Below are 16,401 nucleotides of genomic sequence, written 5' to 3' on the forward strand. Positions count from 1 at the left end.
CCAGGAGCTGGGCGGCTGCAGGTTTACAATCCTTGTTCTGACTGCCCTGGTTACAGTTTGCATTCCAGGAACTACCCCATCACCTGCTCCTCACCCTCATCTGCCAACCCCCTGGGCCTAAAGGCAAAGGGAAACAGGATGGAGGGAAAGACACAGAGGTCTTTGACTCAACTCGGGCCTCCAAGGCTTGCCACACCCGGCTTCTCTCTGGTGCGAATGAGGCTGCAGGCAACGACGTTTTTGTTTCACCTAGAGGAGGAAATCACAGTGACATCACTTCACCAGCAACCCTTTCCCCACACGCTTTTGTGGACGTCACTCAAAGCCCACACCCTCAAAAGCCTAGAACAAACCTGGCACAAGGTGGGGATCATTTCTACCTTGTGCAAAGAATTAATTTTATAGGGAAGGAATGAATGGCCAAACCACACTTCCAACTGACCGTATCAGGCAGATGTGCGACTGTTCCCTCAGGTGTAGGCAAATGCCAAAAACATCTCAGGGATTCTCCCTTCTAAGGATGTAATCCCTGAATTATAGAAGGATGGGCACAGGGAACCTCAGAATGAGAGGATCAGAGACTTTCGTATTATCTCGTTCAAGCCCTGAGGTCACCGAGGACAAAGCACCCAGATGTGAAGTGACTTCCCCGAGAGCAGCCAGATCACAAGTGGCCAATCTAAGACCAGTGACCTTTTCAGAACATCAGGAGACTATAGGGGAACCTGCCAATCCCTGTGTGTGACAGGCAAAGCTTGAGCAAAACGGGTTATGCCACTTCTTAGCTGTGTGGCCTGGGGTAAAACACTCAACCTCCGCTACTGTCTGAATATGTGTATCCCCCCAAAATTCGTAAGTTAGAAATCCAACCACTGACTCGATGGTATTAGGAGGTGGAGGCTTCAGGAGGCAATTAGGTCATGAGGACGGAGCCTCATGAATGAGATTAGTGCCCTCATAAAGGACACCCCAGAGAACGTCTTCACCCCTTCCATTATGAAAGGAAGAGGTGAGAAGGTGCCATCTATGAAAAAGTGAGCCTTCACCAGACACTGAATCTGCTGGCACCTTGATCTTGAACTTCCTAGCCCAAGAAATAAGTTTCTGCTGTTCATAAGCTACCCAGTCTATGGTATTTTGTTATAGCAGCCCAAACAGACTAAGGCACAGGAATCCAGAAATTTCCATACAGTTCATTCTAGAGAGCCAAGAGGGCACAGCTCAGAGAACCAGTCCTCAGTTTGTCTTCTCACTGGCAAGCCTGGTATGCAACTTTGGCCAAGTCACTGCCTTTTCTTGCTTAAATGTTCCTGTTGGAAGAAGTGCCCTCATTTTCTCATCTACGAAACAGAAGCTGTAATGGCTAATGAAGACAGCACAAGCAAAGTTCTCACTATGACACCACAACACTTAGCAACTCTTAGGCTTTGAAAGTTATTATTGGATCACCCAGGGTTTCAGGAGAAAGACCACCTGTTCAATTCCTGCATTTACAGACATCTCCCCACTGCCCAAATGCAGCAGCTCACAGGCCAGAGCCCACACAGGACTGGGTTTGTAGCCTGGCTTCCCTGTGTGACCTCAGGGGGAATGCTAACTTTTCAGGTGTGTCTGCAAAAGAAGATAATGACTACACTCAGAGCTGAAAGATGAAATACACTTAGAGGGTGAAGTCCTAAACACAGGCATAACACACAACACATGTGTATTAGTATCCATGGCTGCCATAACAGAGGACCACAAATCAGGTGGCTGAAAGCAACAGAAATGTATGATCTCATAATTCTGGAGGCTAGAAGTCCAAAACCAAGGTGTGAGCAGGGCTATATTCCCTCTGCAAGCTGCAGGGGAGAATCCTTCCATATTCATTTGCTAGGGCTGCCATAACAGGCCACCACAGACTGGGCGGCTTCATCAGCAGAAATGTATTTATTCTGGAGGCTGGAAGTCCAAGATCAAGGTGTTGGCAGGGTTGATTTCTTCCAAGGCCTCCCTCCTTGACTTGCAGATAGCCGCCTTCTCACTGCGTCCTCACACTGTTGACCCCATCTGTGTCTTATCCGTGTCCTCTTCTTCTTTTAAGGACACCAGTCATACTAGATTAGGGCCCACCCTTGTGATCTTATTTTACCTTAATTATCTCTTTAAAGGCCCGGCCACCAATCCCATTCTGAAGTGCTGGAGTTAGGACTTCAGGATATGAATTTTGAGAGGACACAATTCAGCCCAGAACAGGTGTGTTGATTACCTTTCTTCCTCTTAGGGAGGAAAACGTAGAGAGATCTGTAAGTCCTCATCCAGGGCACTGTGCAGTGCCACACTGAACTGGTTTGGAATCTGGACAGATAATCAAATGAACAAATCCCTTTCTAGAAATATGTGTCTTGCCTTAAAAATACTTTGTTTTCCAGCCAGGCGCGGTGGCTCACGCCTATAATCCCAGCACTTTGGGAGTCTGAGGTGGGCAGATCACCCGTGTGACCAGCCTGACCAACATGGTGAAACCCTGTCTCTACTAAAAATACAAAAAATTAGCTGTGCGTGGTGGCTGGCACCTGTAGTCCCAGCTACATGGGAGGCTGAGGCAGGAGAATTGCTTGAACCTGGGAGGCGGAGGTTGCAGTGAGCCGAGATCGCGCTGCTGCACTCCAGCCTGAGAGATGGAGCGAGACTCTGTCTCAAAAAAAAAAAAAAAAATACTGTTTTCCATGAGGCATGGACCCTGTGGCCAGCACCACCCTAGCCTTATAGGAAATGCCCTGATGACTTCCAGGACAGCAGCAAGGTGCTCATGATCCCAAGGCACAGATAGGCAAGTATCCAAGGAATGATAAGGAGGCAGGGAGTGATGGGAAGTGCTACGTGCTCTAGCAACCCACAGACCAATACTGTGGGAAGATGGGGAGGAGGACACAATGACACCCTGAGCGGAGTGGAGAGGAGCCCAGAGGGGACAGATTTGTCTCTCAGCTTGCATGGTCAGTCCCATGGCCTGGGCTGTTTGCATGTGTGTGTATAGAGGGGATAGTGGTTTGGGGAGGGGAAAGTGGCATCCACCACCATCTTCCCATGCCCTGCATTCCCTGGGGCCAGGCTTCCCAATCAGCATGGGCAACAGATCTCATTCTGCAGAGTATGCAGGCCACTGCTGAGCACCAATTCCTCTCCCCATCCCACAGCTGCCTGCAAAGGTGACTGCTGTCCTCTACCAACCCACTGGAGACTCAGGCCTTCAGGCCTTTCCAGTCCTGCTGCCTAGGCCACCAGTGACATACGCTCCCTCCCTCTGGACAATTCTGCCTACTGGGGTTTTCCACCTGGCCCCAGTGTCGGGAAAGTGGAGGAGCTGCTGGGAGAATGGACCACAGAACCCATGTTCTGGGCACACAAAAGGCATCCATGGAACACCTGGGGTCCTATGCACCAGCATTACTTTTTTTTTATTAGCTTAAAAAGTAATAATTACCAGAAATGGCAAATCTATAGGATAGAAACAAGATTGGTGGTTGCCAGAACTGGGGGGTGATATTTTAAAAAAACAAACAAACAAAAAACTCAACAATATTGAGATATTAAAAAAATTATATTTAAATAAAGCTAATTCACTAATTCCCTCCCAGTAAATAAAAGCGTCTTGAAACTTGGTGAAGTAAATGGTCCTCTTTGCTTAGCCAACCATTGCTCCCTTCCCCACTTCCTTGCAAATAGAGCTTGCCTCTTGCTCTAGATGAGGCAAAAGCACCAGGGATTTGCTTTCTCCTCCTCCACTGAGGCGGAGGCATGGGTACTGACTCGTTTCTCTTCAAGGAGACTTGATAGAATCTCCAGCAGGGGAATTCTGGGAAAGGCTTCCCTTCCTGACAAATTAAGACAGACAAGGAGAATCTAACCTTCCTGCCTGCCTTTGGACGCAGTTATGTGAGAACGTGATGCCGGAGCAGTGGCAGCCATGCTTTGACCATAAGGGGACTGGCCTGAGAACAAAGGCCAATGTGCTGAAGATGGCAGACTACGTTAGATGAAGTCCTTGAAATGATCTCTGACTCCCTGAATGAACCAATCCTAGAGCTCCTACCTTTAGACTTCTGGCTGAGTTGAAACACCTTGTTTTTAAAGCCATCGTTAGCACACTGTTCTTTTACCTGTAGCCAATAACATCCCACAAGTCAGACGGTTTTCATCTCTCCATACTTTCACCCCAATCCCCAAACTGAGATCATGGTGAGATATAAGATAGAACCCTGTGGCTGTAAACTGAGCCCCATCTGAATTCTGAGTCTAGTCCCCACAGATAATGCTTTCCCCTACGTCCTCTAAGCAAAGGAAGGAAACAGCTGCCAACTTCTCTTGTGCACGAGCACCTCCCCTGTCACCCCTATGTGCACCCTGCAGTATAAATGACTGATAACAGTGTCTGATAAATGTCAGGTATGACCCACATGCATACACCCCCCTGGCCCATGTGTCATAAGCCCCCACCTACCCAGGACAACCTCAGTTTGTATCTGTGTCCCAGCATGATTACCCATTTGAAAAAAAAAAAAAAAAATTCACAGTCATCCTACTTCTGGCTGCTTCGTCACCCTTTTCATTCTCCTGACGCCATACTTACCACCTTACACTAAAGCAAGGCTGTTCTGTCTTCCCCAGCAAGATGGGTAGATGGGCAGCAGGGACCCAGCCAGGCTCACCCCAATTCATCTCATCTCACTTCTAGAGCCAGACCCACTGCAGATACCTTGTGTGTGCCCACTAAACTGAGGCAAAGGTTAACAGGTAAAAGGATTAAGGCAAATCAATAGAATGTGGGCAGAATAAACCATTTTTAGAGGGAGAAGAGGAGAAACTAGGTGCTTTCTCGGAATCCCTGACCCTCACTATTGGCCTGGTCTACACAGGGTCCTTCATGCAAGTGGCAGAGCACGTCCAGGCACGTCCAGCCGTCTGATGCAACCTTGCTGCAAAGGCAACACATGCTCTTTATTACCCAATCTGCCGAATATGTGACCCACGCAGATGCCAAGCATCAAGGAGATGGAGGAACAGAAAGACTTTTTGCTTCCTGAGAGTGCCCAGGGCACTGTAGGTAGATAATGGAGACAGATAAACCGCATACTGTAAAAAATACTTTGCTTGTAAACTCCAGCCTGTTTGGTGACATGCCAAGATGTGAATTCTCTAGCAGGTCACTTTTTTGATCTCATGGTTCAGACGTGTAAGTATCTCAGCAAATGACCCAAGAGTGTGGGACAGGCCTGTGGGTTCTGAGCTACTGGTGAGATCATGATGCTGCCTACCCCAGGGGAAGGCCCTATAAGGGAACAGTATGGGGAATGTGTCAGCTCCACCCACTCTGGATGGAACCACACACATTCTTTCTGAATCCCTTCAGGGCTCAATTGTCACAACTGCAGTTAGGTATGACCCTGTCTCTGCCTCTGTCTGTCTCCCTCAGAGAAGTTACTTTCATTTAGCAAGGCACACGGAGGCACCCAGCACTGTGCCTGGCATATAATAGGCACTCAGTAAACTCCCTGCACTCAATAAATTCCACACAGCTCCCTGCATGGGATTCCCAAGTCACTTACTTATAAGCTGAAATGTATTCTGGGCGTTGGAGGAAGGAACTTGCAGCAGGTGCTGCTGCCTCTCTCATGATCATCCGAAAAGCACTGAGCCAAAGCTTCTCAGAACTCCCCCATCACAGACTGCGCCTATGCAGCCGGCTCAGCTACCCTCACATCTATCTTCAAAAGCTGCCTCTGTGTGAAGTAAGCTAGGACAGAAGTTGGCTGGATTCTCACAGAAGCTCAGCTTGACAAATGGAGGCCCTTCCAGCAGAAGCAAGCAGGATGGTGAAAGGTCTAGAAACATTTCTCACAACAGCTGCAGGGGCCATGGGTGAAAACGGCCAGCCAGGAGGGTGGCCAGAGCTCAGTACAAGGCCTTTCCAGCTATAACACAAGGGAAGGCGCTGCCTCCGAGGCGATAAACTCCCAGCCACAAGCAGCACGTTGGAAAAAAGCGCTGCTGCAGTCAGGACTCCCACACCAGGTGGAGGGTTGACCAGATGACCTCTAAGATGTCTCCTGAGTTTCAAACTGTGGGAACTAAAGACTCAGGGCGTGGAAAGACAATGTAGTTCCCAGTCTGGAGGACCAGTAGCAACTACAATCTGCACAGGACACCCTTAAGGGGACCCTGGAAAGAAGCCTTATCTGTAAGAACCTGACCTGAGTATGCAGCAGGGAGAATGTTCTGTGCTTCCTAGACGGGGCTCATCTGAAGTTTTTTCCTAAGAGACGAAGCCTCGGATGGAACTGTCCTTCTCTGCCATCCTGCACATGCCTCCCCAAGTTGTGCAGCTATCTGCAAGGCCCTTTTAAAAGGTTCCTACCGAGGAGCACCTCTGCCCTTTCTCTTCCCTCTCCTCACTCACTCACCCTGCCCCGATCGCAAAGCATCTCCCAAGGTGGAGATTTAAGTCAGCAAAGGGCAAAGAGCCCCAGACTCTCCCCAGGCCCCTGATGCCGTAGAGCTCCCAGTCAGGAAGACACTGGCCCTCGAGGCTTTACATGCTAATTTCTCTCTTGAGGGCCTCCTGGACCACATGTGTAGTGGACATTCAAAGCTCTAACAGGCCTGAGGTCTCACATTTCTAGGGAAGATTTTTCTCCACCTCACAGCCAGGTCAGGACAAAAGGCAGCATGCCTACTTTCCATCCCCCATGTGGATGGGCTGGGGTCTAGTCCACCCTTTCTCCCAGCATGCAAACTTTTGCTAGGTCCTGTTTTAGGTAGGGCTCTTGATTCCTGGTATCATCTCTAGTCCCAGAGGAGATATAGTCAGGACTCAACCCCTTGGGCTTTGAGGCCAGGAGCCACCCCTCAACACCTCTCCTAATCCCCAGGCCCAGATGAGCCCCAGCTGGAGCTCACCCTCCACACTCCCTTTGAGATCCCTGGGGATTTCCCTTACATTCCATGAGCTTAGCTCTGCTTTGAAAGGACGCTAGCGACAGCTTATACAGCCTTTCTAGGTGCTCTGTCACTGGAAAGTTTTCAAGATTTTTACTCCACTGTGGTACTAAAAGTATTCTAAATCAGCCTGGGGACGCTCCCTTTGGACTTGCTTATGGAAACCTTCCCTGGCTGACCTCCCACCCCAGACAACTAACTCTGGGCACATCCCTGCAGATCCGCAAACACAGACTGAACACACACTTACTATGTGCCAGGCACTATTGTCGGTTCTGAGAATTCAAACATGCAAAGACTGGACCTTCGCCTAAAACATACCAGCTCTATAAAAATGAAGTATGGCAGGAACAGAGGGATCTGCAACACTCTATTTAATTTGCATTCCACTCTTCCCTGGGGTTGTTACAGCTTTTTAGTGGCTTCATATGTTCCTATCTTCTCTCCCCAACAAAACTACCTGCTCCTAGAAGCAGGTTTCAGGGCTTCCCCACTCTGTACGCTCCAAGGGGCTGGGACAGGGCTCTGCTCACTGCGGATGTTAAAAAGCAAAATGCCTCTCCCCTAACTCACTCTAATGCTTCCAGCTGAAACACGCTCTTGGCTGTCGCGGGATTCTGCCAGCTGGGCCTCCAGCATGACACAGCATCCCCGCCTGGCTTCCCTGACGACAGCGGCCAGCGTGACAAAGGATTCTGTGACAATGGGAGGAAGAGGTCTGCTCTCATTGTCTCCGGCAGCCCTCACCGTGGTCACGCTCAGTGGCCGATGCTTCCCCACTCGCAGGGCTCAGCTTGGGCCCACACTTCTGCGGCCTCTACCTTGCACAGTGCGTTGTCTGTAAGGCAGCACCACCCCACTATCCTGCTAGCAATACCTGAGCACTGAACTCACCATGATCTTCCCTCCTACCTCAACCTTAGCAGACCCTGCTCCAGCAACCAGAAGTTCACACCTGAGTTAAGAGCTGCTGTCCCCCCAGTCAGTGAGGCCACAAACCAGGGAGCCACTGAGACGACTCCCTTATCCCCCAAGTCTAAGTAATCACTGCAGACTTTACTCCCTAACTAATTTTAATGTATGACCTTTGGTCCATCCTTAGATGCATGGCCCTTGTTCCAGGTCTCACCCCCTGTGACGTGGATGCCATGGGGAACCTGTTACTGCCTCACCAGCCCCATGGCCACCCGGTTCCCAGTCCTGTTCCCTTCCAATCCAAGCAAGGCTGCACACCTCTCTGATTAAAGCCCTGCCTCTATGCCTTACCTGCAGGCTAAAAGCCAAGGTCTGAAGCCAAGCTCACAAAGCTCCTCCACTCTGAGCACTGTCTGCCTCTCCGCCCTTGCATTTGACCTCACTGCTTGCGGTTCCTTCCTACACCCAGGCAGCCTTGTTCCTCCACACCCTGCACACACCATGCCTTCTCCCTGAACGCCCTTCTCCCATCTCCTCTCCTGGCCAGTTCCTTTTCATCCATTAAGATTCAGCTCCTGAGCCATCTCCTTTAGGAAACCCTCCCTGACATCTGAGGCCGGAGCAGGTAGCTGCCTCTTGTCTGTGCCGCTATAAGGGGCTTGGGCTTCTCTCCACCTAGACTCCCCACATCACATTGAACGGAACGGCTTATGCGTCTGTCTCTCCCACTAGAAAGCAAGCTGCTTGAAGGCAGGGGGCTGTACCTGTTCACTGTCGTAGCCCCAGGGCCAATGACGGAGCCAGGCATAGAACACAGCCCGATAACTACTGTGAAGCTCCCACCAACTGCAGGATGATCAGCTAAACCTCTTAGGTCTGCTCTACCCACCCCAAGCACCTAGTTTCCCCCTAACCATTTTTGGGCCATTGTCCCAGCCTAAAACCTCCTCCACCATGAGCCAGGCCTACTGCCAAATTCACCTCATCCATGGAACCATCCCAAACTGGCTCCACTCTACAGATCATTGCTATGGTAACTGCCTCCCATACTTTATCTCCCCCACCCCTTGGGTAAGTGAGCATTTGGGTCTGGCTCTATGGCTGAATATGAGTGAACAGTAGGCATTAAGGAGCTCTGGGAAGTTCAAGGCTTTCTGTTCATCATAATGATGTCAGACAGCAAGGCACCTCAGCCCTGAGCACTGGACCTGAAGTCTGAAGTCAGGGTTCATATCCCTGCTCTACTGCTTACTCGTGACTTGGGCATGCCACTAACCATGAAGGCTCAGTTTCCTCTTCTGCAAAATGGGTATAACAACAACTGCCTCAAAGGCTGATAATGATAACTGCCTATTATAAAAGGCAGATGGGATAATTTGTGTGAAATACTTTGCAAACTGTAAAGCCAAATCAAGTGCAGCGTATTAAAGTAGCCCCGCTGTCAACCAACCACTATCCAACCTTTCTGTCCTCCTCCTCACCAGTAGTTTTGTCCTTACTTGAGTCAGTTGAGAATCAAATGAAATCTGTAGATTCTCTTCCTAGAAAAGTACACATGCATCTCAGCTTTGCAAACACTTCCAAAAGGTTCATGAGGACCCTGACTCAGGGCGAGAAAGCCACAGACCAAGTTTGAGAACACTGTAGGACACCAAGACCCTCCATCTTTCCCAAACACACACCTTCACGTGCTCATGAATGCCAAAGATGAAGATAAGGCAGGAAGCGCCAGTTGTGAAGGAAAGAAAAGTCAAGATGGAAAAATGAATTTCAGAGCTCTTCCCAGAACCAGAAGACAGGAGAGAAGAAGATAAAGATCTCACTCTTTGGGAAGTAAGAACCCAGCTTTTTTCCAGAAAGCATTATGGTACCTAGAAAGAATATTGGATGAAATGTCAAATTCCAGGATTTTTTACCCACTCTGCTAAGGACTCACCATGACCTTGGGCAAGTCATTCAACTTCCCTAGGCTTTAGGTCTTCACATGAAGATCAGATCATCTTCAAAGTCCTCTCCAGCTCTGGGTGCCAGAGATCCAAGGATGTGTCTGTTCTCACCCCATTGTGAACCACAGCTCCGGCCTTAATTCTGAAGTCAGAGGCATGCTGAGAGCACGGTGCCAACACAGGGAGAAGGCCACCATTACAGCTAGGTTCTAAATTAAACTGCACACAGCGAGAGGCAGCGGGCAAAGGAAAACCCAAACCTGAAAGGAAGCAGCCGAGCTCAGGGTGCCGGTGAGTCAGTGCGGCCCAGAAGTAGATGCCCCCTCCCCCTGCCATGCCAAGGACACCAAATGGGGCTGTGTTATCAGGTAAGTTAGGCAGAAATGCCACCACGTGTGGAGACTTCTCAGAAACTGCAATTTGCCTGCATGTTTGTACCTCCTGTTCTTTATCTGGGCTCAGGATTCTCTCTCCATCCTAACCACCCACCTCCTGTCTCCTCCTTCATGACCTGAGCTGCAAACAACATAACCTTAAAACAAGGGCAATGGAGCCCAAAACGGAAATGAAATTAGAGGACAATATCTGGGACCAGACGGTGAGTTTGGGATTAGATAAAAAGCAGACTTGTATTAACACATCTACACAGACCTGTAAGGCAGAAACTCCTACACCCAAGGCAGGGCCTGAGTGAGACCTTGACCAAAGCCACAACCTCTCCCTGAGTCACAGCACATCTGAGCTGAGGCGGGACCACAGAGAACACCTCCTTAGCTCCATGTCCCCAGAAGCCTGTTGGTTGGCTTCAGGGTAATTTCCATCAGCTGCCTAACTTCCACAGAAGAGCAGACCTCTGGGCCTTCCCAGGAGGTTCAAAAAAGCCTGAAGTTCAGGCTAACAAGGGCCATTAAGGTGTTTTTTCCCATCGCTTCCTTCTGCATTTGCTCTAGAATAAGAACTGGCATTATGGGCCCCTTGAAACCAACATATGTGAAACTGACTAAGTTCCAGGGTGACTGCTCTAAAATATTTATGATTTGTTCCCTCCTGTAGGCTGTTATTGCATTGCGACTTAACTATTTCTGCTCTACTATCTTTGTAGAGTAGCAGAGTATCTGGCCTAAGTGAGGCTGGTGCTTCATAAACATTTGCTGGACTTAATGAACATTTGATAAATTTTATTTGTATGCACTTCTAGATACACAAACACGTAGGTGCCCAGTACATATTGAGTGAATGGTTAATTAATTGATTAGTTGGCTAAACTTAATAACTCTCCAGGCTGTCTGACAACCTTCACATGTATGAATTCTGAGAAATCCATGCAGGCAAGTATAAGTTCTTTGCTCCTCGAAGTCAATAAAGACTCAATGAACACAGTCATATGAACATAGGTAACTGTTACATGAACAGGCATACCATACGCATTTATTACATGCACATATGATTCTGGTAGAAACTGGATGTATCACAGCTGCTATCCATTCACCAACAGCAAATTATTAAATGTGTGGTAGTAACAGCAATGCAGACTTCCCTTCTTTAGTGGCTGCTCTCATTAGGAATGGTTAGCAAATCAAGAGTGTTTTGAGAAAAATATGTGTCAGCATAATATATTCTATTTCTTAGTTTCAGTATTTCCTAAGGTATCAAGAATCCACACTCAAAAAAAAGTGGCCACTATTAATTAAATGCCATAAGTTGAGAAAAGGGGGAATGTGGCCCTTCCCCCACCGAGAGGCCTTATGCAAGCCACATTTTTGAGCCTCAGTGTGTTCATCTGTAAAATGGGGCTAATACTCTCCTACCTCACAGGACCCTCTTAATAAATGCTATGATATCTGGGCGGGGGAGGGGGTGTAAGAAAACCTGCCCTGTAAGGTCATACACACATATTATTCTAGCAACCTGTTAATCACTGATGACACTGTACCCTAGAATGTGTTACAAAATTACTGCCTCTGAGCATCCATTATCCAGGACAGATGCTTGACACAGATGAGGTGATCTGTGTGTAAATTGAATCCTGTGTCAAACACTCAGAGGGAGTTTCCCCAGACAACCTGAGCGTGTCCTGGCCACCTTCTAGCGTCTGTTCGGTGCATTCTCTTCACGTATAATTGGGTTTTCTTGAAAGCCAGGCCATTTCCTTGCGCAGCCCGAGCCTGCTAGGAGCCTGGATTCCTGAGGTTTTCAGCCCAGACCGGGCCCCGGGCAGGAGGAACTGGAAACGGACAGCCGGCAGCCCCTCCCTGCACTCTGGGCGGCTCCTTCCTCTCGGCACCGGCCCCAGCAGCGGCGGCGCTCGCTCGCGCTGTGTCACTTTCGCCCTACGGAGGCTTTAGCCGCGGCCGAGCCGGCGGCTCCAGCGGCTTCCTCCTTGGTCGCGCGGGCCCCTGGCCTGGGAGATAATCCCCGGGCCGCAGAGACACAGCGCCGCGTGGGCGGCGGGCTGGGCCGGGTTGGGGCGCGCTGGGGCTGCCGGGCCGCCTTGGGCTCCCACTGTAGGGCCGGGGCTGTGGTAGGCAGTGGCTGACTCTCCCAGATCTGCGAAGGCAGCGGCGGCGAGCGCGGGCACGCACACCCACCGAACGCCTCGGTGCGGGGTCACCCTAGCGTGGACTGGGGGCGGAGCAGCCAAACTAACCCCCCGCGCCGCCGGGTGGACCCCGAGTCTGCCGGGTCAGGGGGCGTCGCGGGCGCGGAGGGAGGGGCTATGTGACTCAGCCGCACAGCGGACCTGGGACTCCTGCACCCAGGACCAGCACACGCGACCCTACGGTCTTCCCCGGCCCACAGCCGCACGGTCCCCTCTCCAAGTAACTCGGGCGCGCGCGCGCGGGGACACACGACCTCGACTCGGACGAGGAGGGGGCTGGCGGGACCGGTCGCGCGGGGGATCGGGGCCCACGCGTGTCCCCACTACGCCGCGGTCTGCGGTCCCCGCCCCCCACACACACCGGAGCCGTGTGTACACACAAACAGCCGGGCGGGGGAGGCGACGCCTCACTCCTCGGGGTGGGGACGCACGCGGCGCCGCCAGCCAGCACTCCCCTCTACACGCCGCACAGCCCGCCCTGCTCACACCCCCCAGCCCCAACCCAGAAAACTCTGCGGAACCAAACAGCCAACACCGCCCAGATAAGGGACTCAGACCGCCCCCTTCCCGATTGTCTTTAACCATCAATAGAGAAACACACTCGGCTCAGCTGCGCGGTGTCCCGGACGCCCCCTCCGGCCATATCCAGGCACCGGCACGCGGCCCTCCGAGGCCCCAGACCTTCGCCGCAGCCCAAGCCATCGCCCCCCACCCCCCGCCCGCCCTCCCCCATGACCGGGGCCCGGGACAGTTACCTGCTAGTCTTGCTAATGAACCCGAGCCGGAGCCCACCCCACGGCCGCTCGGGTCACTCGCCACCCAGAGGTGGCTTTTCAGAGCCTGTCAAGTGAACCCCTCTCCGCCCGGCGTATCTATTCCCCAGGCCCGATTGCGCCGCGGTTACAGGAATAATAAAAAAGCCAACAGAACCACGGCCGTTGGGAATAACCAAAGGGGAGACCGCAAGGGGTCCATCGATTTCGTTTCTTCCTCTGCTCCCATCCCCCGCTCCCCCCGCGGCCCGCGAGCTCACCGGGGACGCAGGGAGGGGGCTGCGCCCTGTCTAGACGACAGCCATCCACAGACATCCCCGAACCCGCGGGGACGGGCGCGCACACTCACACACGCCCGCTGCCACAGACACAATCAGTCACCGGGGAAGGGAGGGGCGGCGTGGAGACACTCTCGGGGTCCCTCCCGCAGCCCCCAGTGCTGCAGCCCCGGCCCCCAAACGCCACCCCGAGACGCGCTCCCTACCTCTGCGGAGCGCAGTCTGAACAGCTGCAAGTTTGGCTGGTACTAAACCAACTGCTCGATGCAGCAAATGCGGGCTTCAAAACAAAAGGGAGAGGAATCGCGCTCGCTCCCTTCCTCCCCCCGGGTCGGAACCCGGCACATGACAGCGGCTACACCGCGCAGCTCCAAAACGAGCCGGGCTCCAGCCGTGCGCACCCCAAGAGCCCCCCTTGGCGCCGGAGCTCCAGGGCCACGGCACCCCGCGGGGCGGAGAACCGGGCAGGGAATGGGACAAACCCAGGGAGGGGGCGACACTGTGGAGTGCAGTTCCCCACCGAGGGGGAGGAGGGGATGGTAGATGGGTGCGGACACCCCGCTGGCCCAGGCGCAGGGAAGGGGAAAGGGGCTGATTGTTTGGGGCGGTTTTCCTGGATTTATCTATAAGCACGCGCACGTCACGCAGCCCTCCTCCCGGGTACCCGAATCGATCAGCAAGCTGAGGTGACTATAAGAGGAGGACGGGAGAGGAGATGCTCACCTCGGGGTTCCTCTGGCCGCCGCGCCAAGCCCGAGTCGGGGGTGGGGGAAGGGGGCAGGGAAGGGGAAGGGAGGGACGAGGCTCCGGAGAGCCGACTCCTGCCTCGAGTTCGGAGCGTCCCAGCTGCGGAGGGGATCGGGCGCCCCAGCGCACAGACCCAGCAGAGAGGGGAGGGAGGGAGGGAAGGGAAACAGGGAGGGAGGGGCGGGTAGGGGGGAGGGAGTAGAGGAAGGAAAAAAAAATGATCCCTGATCTGACACAGGGAAAGAGAATGTAGGAGAGTGACGTCTAGGCCCCGCCCTCCCCTCCGGCCACGTGCAAAGACTTGAAAGGAAAGAGGGCGGCGGGAGGCCTGCTGGGTAATGTAGTTCGCCTTTCTTTTCCAGGATGGCGGGCCCTGGAGAGCGGGGTGGCCCCGGGACGCTGGGGATGTCGGCTTAGCTGCCAAGACAGCCCAGTCTACCGACGCCAAAACCCGCCGCCCAGCGACCCCACGGCACTGGCGCAGCCCTGGGTGGGGGCTTCTGCGGTGGGAGACCTGGGGGCTTAGGTGAAGTCCAGGCTTACAGGGAAACGTTGGTTTTAGAGTCAGAAAGGCTTTAAGGATGAGAACTTCCGTGCTGAAAGTGCAAAGTCTGTGCTAATGGCAGATAAAAAGGAGCTTTGTGTATGCACTGGGGGGCTCATGTGGCGTGATTAATGCCGCACTAAATGCCACCGTCGGTTATTGAGATGCATATGTTATAATTAACATTTGAGCATCTCTGTGTCAGGGGCTGGCTGTTGTAATTAGATATGCACTTTGCAACCAATTAATTTTCCTTCGGCCAAGCTAAGGGCTGGGACGGGGTAGTTGGGAGAATTCAACGTAGTGGATAATTCAGTAATAACCAGATCACCAATGTTTTTGTTAAAACCGAGCTTGGTAGAGAGGGGCCTTCAGGAGAAATACTGAATAAAATAGTGTATACCCCAACAAGGAAGGGGGCTAGAAATTCATTAGAGGAACCGTGTAATGCAGTATAAACTGCTGTAGAAACCCATTTATTCATTAGTTTATATTCACATTTAGTGAGCACTTTCCACAGACCAGAAACGTCTAGGAATGCCAAGACAGGTAAAACCCACAGTCTGTGCGCTCAAGGAGCTCAGTCTAGTATAGGGACCACAGTCAATGAGAGTACTATACAAGGGATAAATCAGCGCTTAACACAAAGTACTGTGAAATTCCCCCCACCACACAACCTGGAGCAGTCAAATGGATGGAGGGTGGGTGGGGCGTGGTAGAGGATCAGGAAGACTTCCTGGAGGAAGTGATATTTGAGCAAAGAATTTCTAAGATTTTTTTTTTTTTTTTTTTTTTTTTTTTTTTGAGACGGAGTCTCTCTCTGTCTCTCAGGCTGGAGTGCAGTGGCGCCATCTCAGCCCACTGCAAGCTCCGCCTTCCGGGTTCACACCATTCTCCTGTCTCAGCCTCCCCAGTAGCTGGGACTACAGGCGCTGGCCACCACGCCTGGCCAATTTTTTTTTTTTTTTTTTTTGTATTTTTAGTAGAGATGGGGTTTCACTGTGTTAGCCAGGATGGTCTCGATCTCCTGACCTCGTGATCCACCCACCTCAGCTTCCCAAAGTGCTGGGATTACAAGTTTGAGCCACCGTGCCCGGCAAGAATTTCTGGAATTTTTAACAAAGAGAAAGGAAAGGATAAGCATCTGATTAAGGTTAAAGGGTACAAAGTCTTCAGATGAGAGAAGAGACCTAATTCGAAAGGTCCCAGACCTACAATCCCAGCACTTTTGGAGCCTGAGAAGCTCAAGACCAGCCTGGGCAACACAGCACAACTCCTCTACAGAAAATTTAAAAAATTAGCCTTGGAGCGTGGCATGGGCCTTGAAGGACGCGTGGGATTTTGTTTTGTGTGGAGAACTTGTCTCCTGGGCTGAAGAAAACAGCATAGACATTCACATCCTATAGAACAACTCATTTGATTCTTGTACCAAAGGCCATGGTGGTTGTCATTTCCTCCCTTCTGGAGGGAGGCAACAGGCCCAGAGAGTTAAGCAACTCATGCCCAGCGATGATTTGGTACAGACTGGGTACCGGAGGCCAGTTGTCTGGGTGGCAGGCCCCTGTCGCCCACTCCAAAGGAACAGGTTTAAGCACACCTGACTCTTCCCATTGGTTTGTCC

General features: G+C 51.8%; 1 protein-coding gene across 11 annotated transcripts in view; it reads right to left on the reverse strand.

The window, feature by feature from the left end:
* The window catches only part of CTIF (cap binding complex dependent translation initiation factor), a 331,164-nt gene extending 316,668 nt beyond the window's left edge, over window positions 1-14,496 (reverse strand). For 3 of the 11 annotated variants that reach the window (XM_007974072.3, XM_037982336.2, XM_037982345.2), the window contains exon 1: window positions 14,213-14,445. The gene's annotated coding sequence lies outside the window, so the exon portion shown is untranslated. Of the gene's footprint in view, window positions 1-13,471; window positions 13,496-13,695; window positions 13,770-14,212 lie in introns of those variants that run through there. The other 8 variants (XM_037982342.2, XM_073006326.1, XM_073006327.1 and 5 more) reach the window with 6 other exon arrangements.
* Window positions 14,497-16,401: the final 1,905 nt, after the last annotated feature.

This window comes from Chlorocebus sabaeus, chromosome 18 (assembly GCF_047675955.1).
Source record: "Chlorocebus sabaeus isolate Y175 chromosome 18, mChlSab1.0.hap1, whole genome shotgun sequence".
Lineage (NCBI taxonomy): Eukaryota > Metazoa > Chordata > Mammalia > Primates > Cercopithecidae > Chlorocebus > Chlorocebus sabaeus.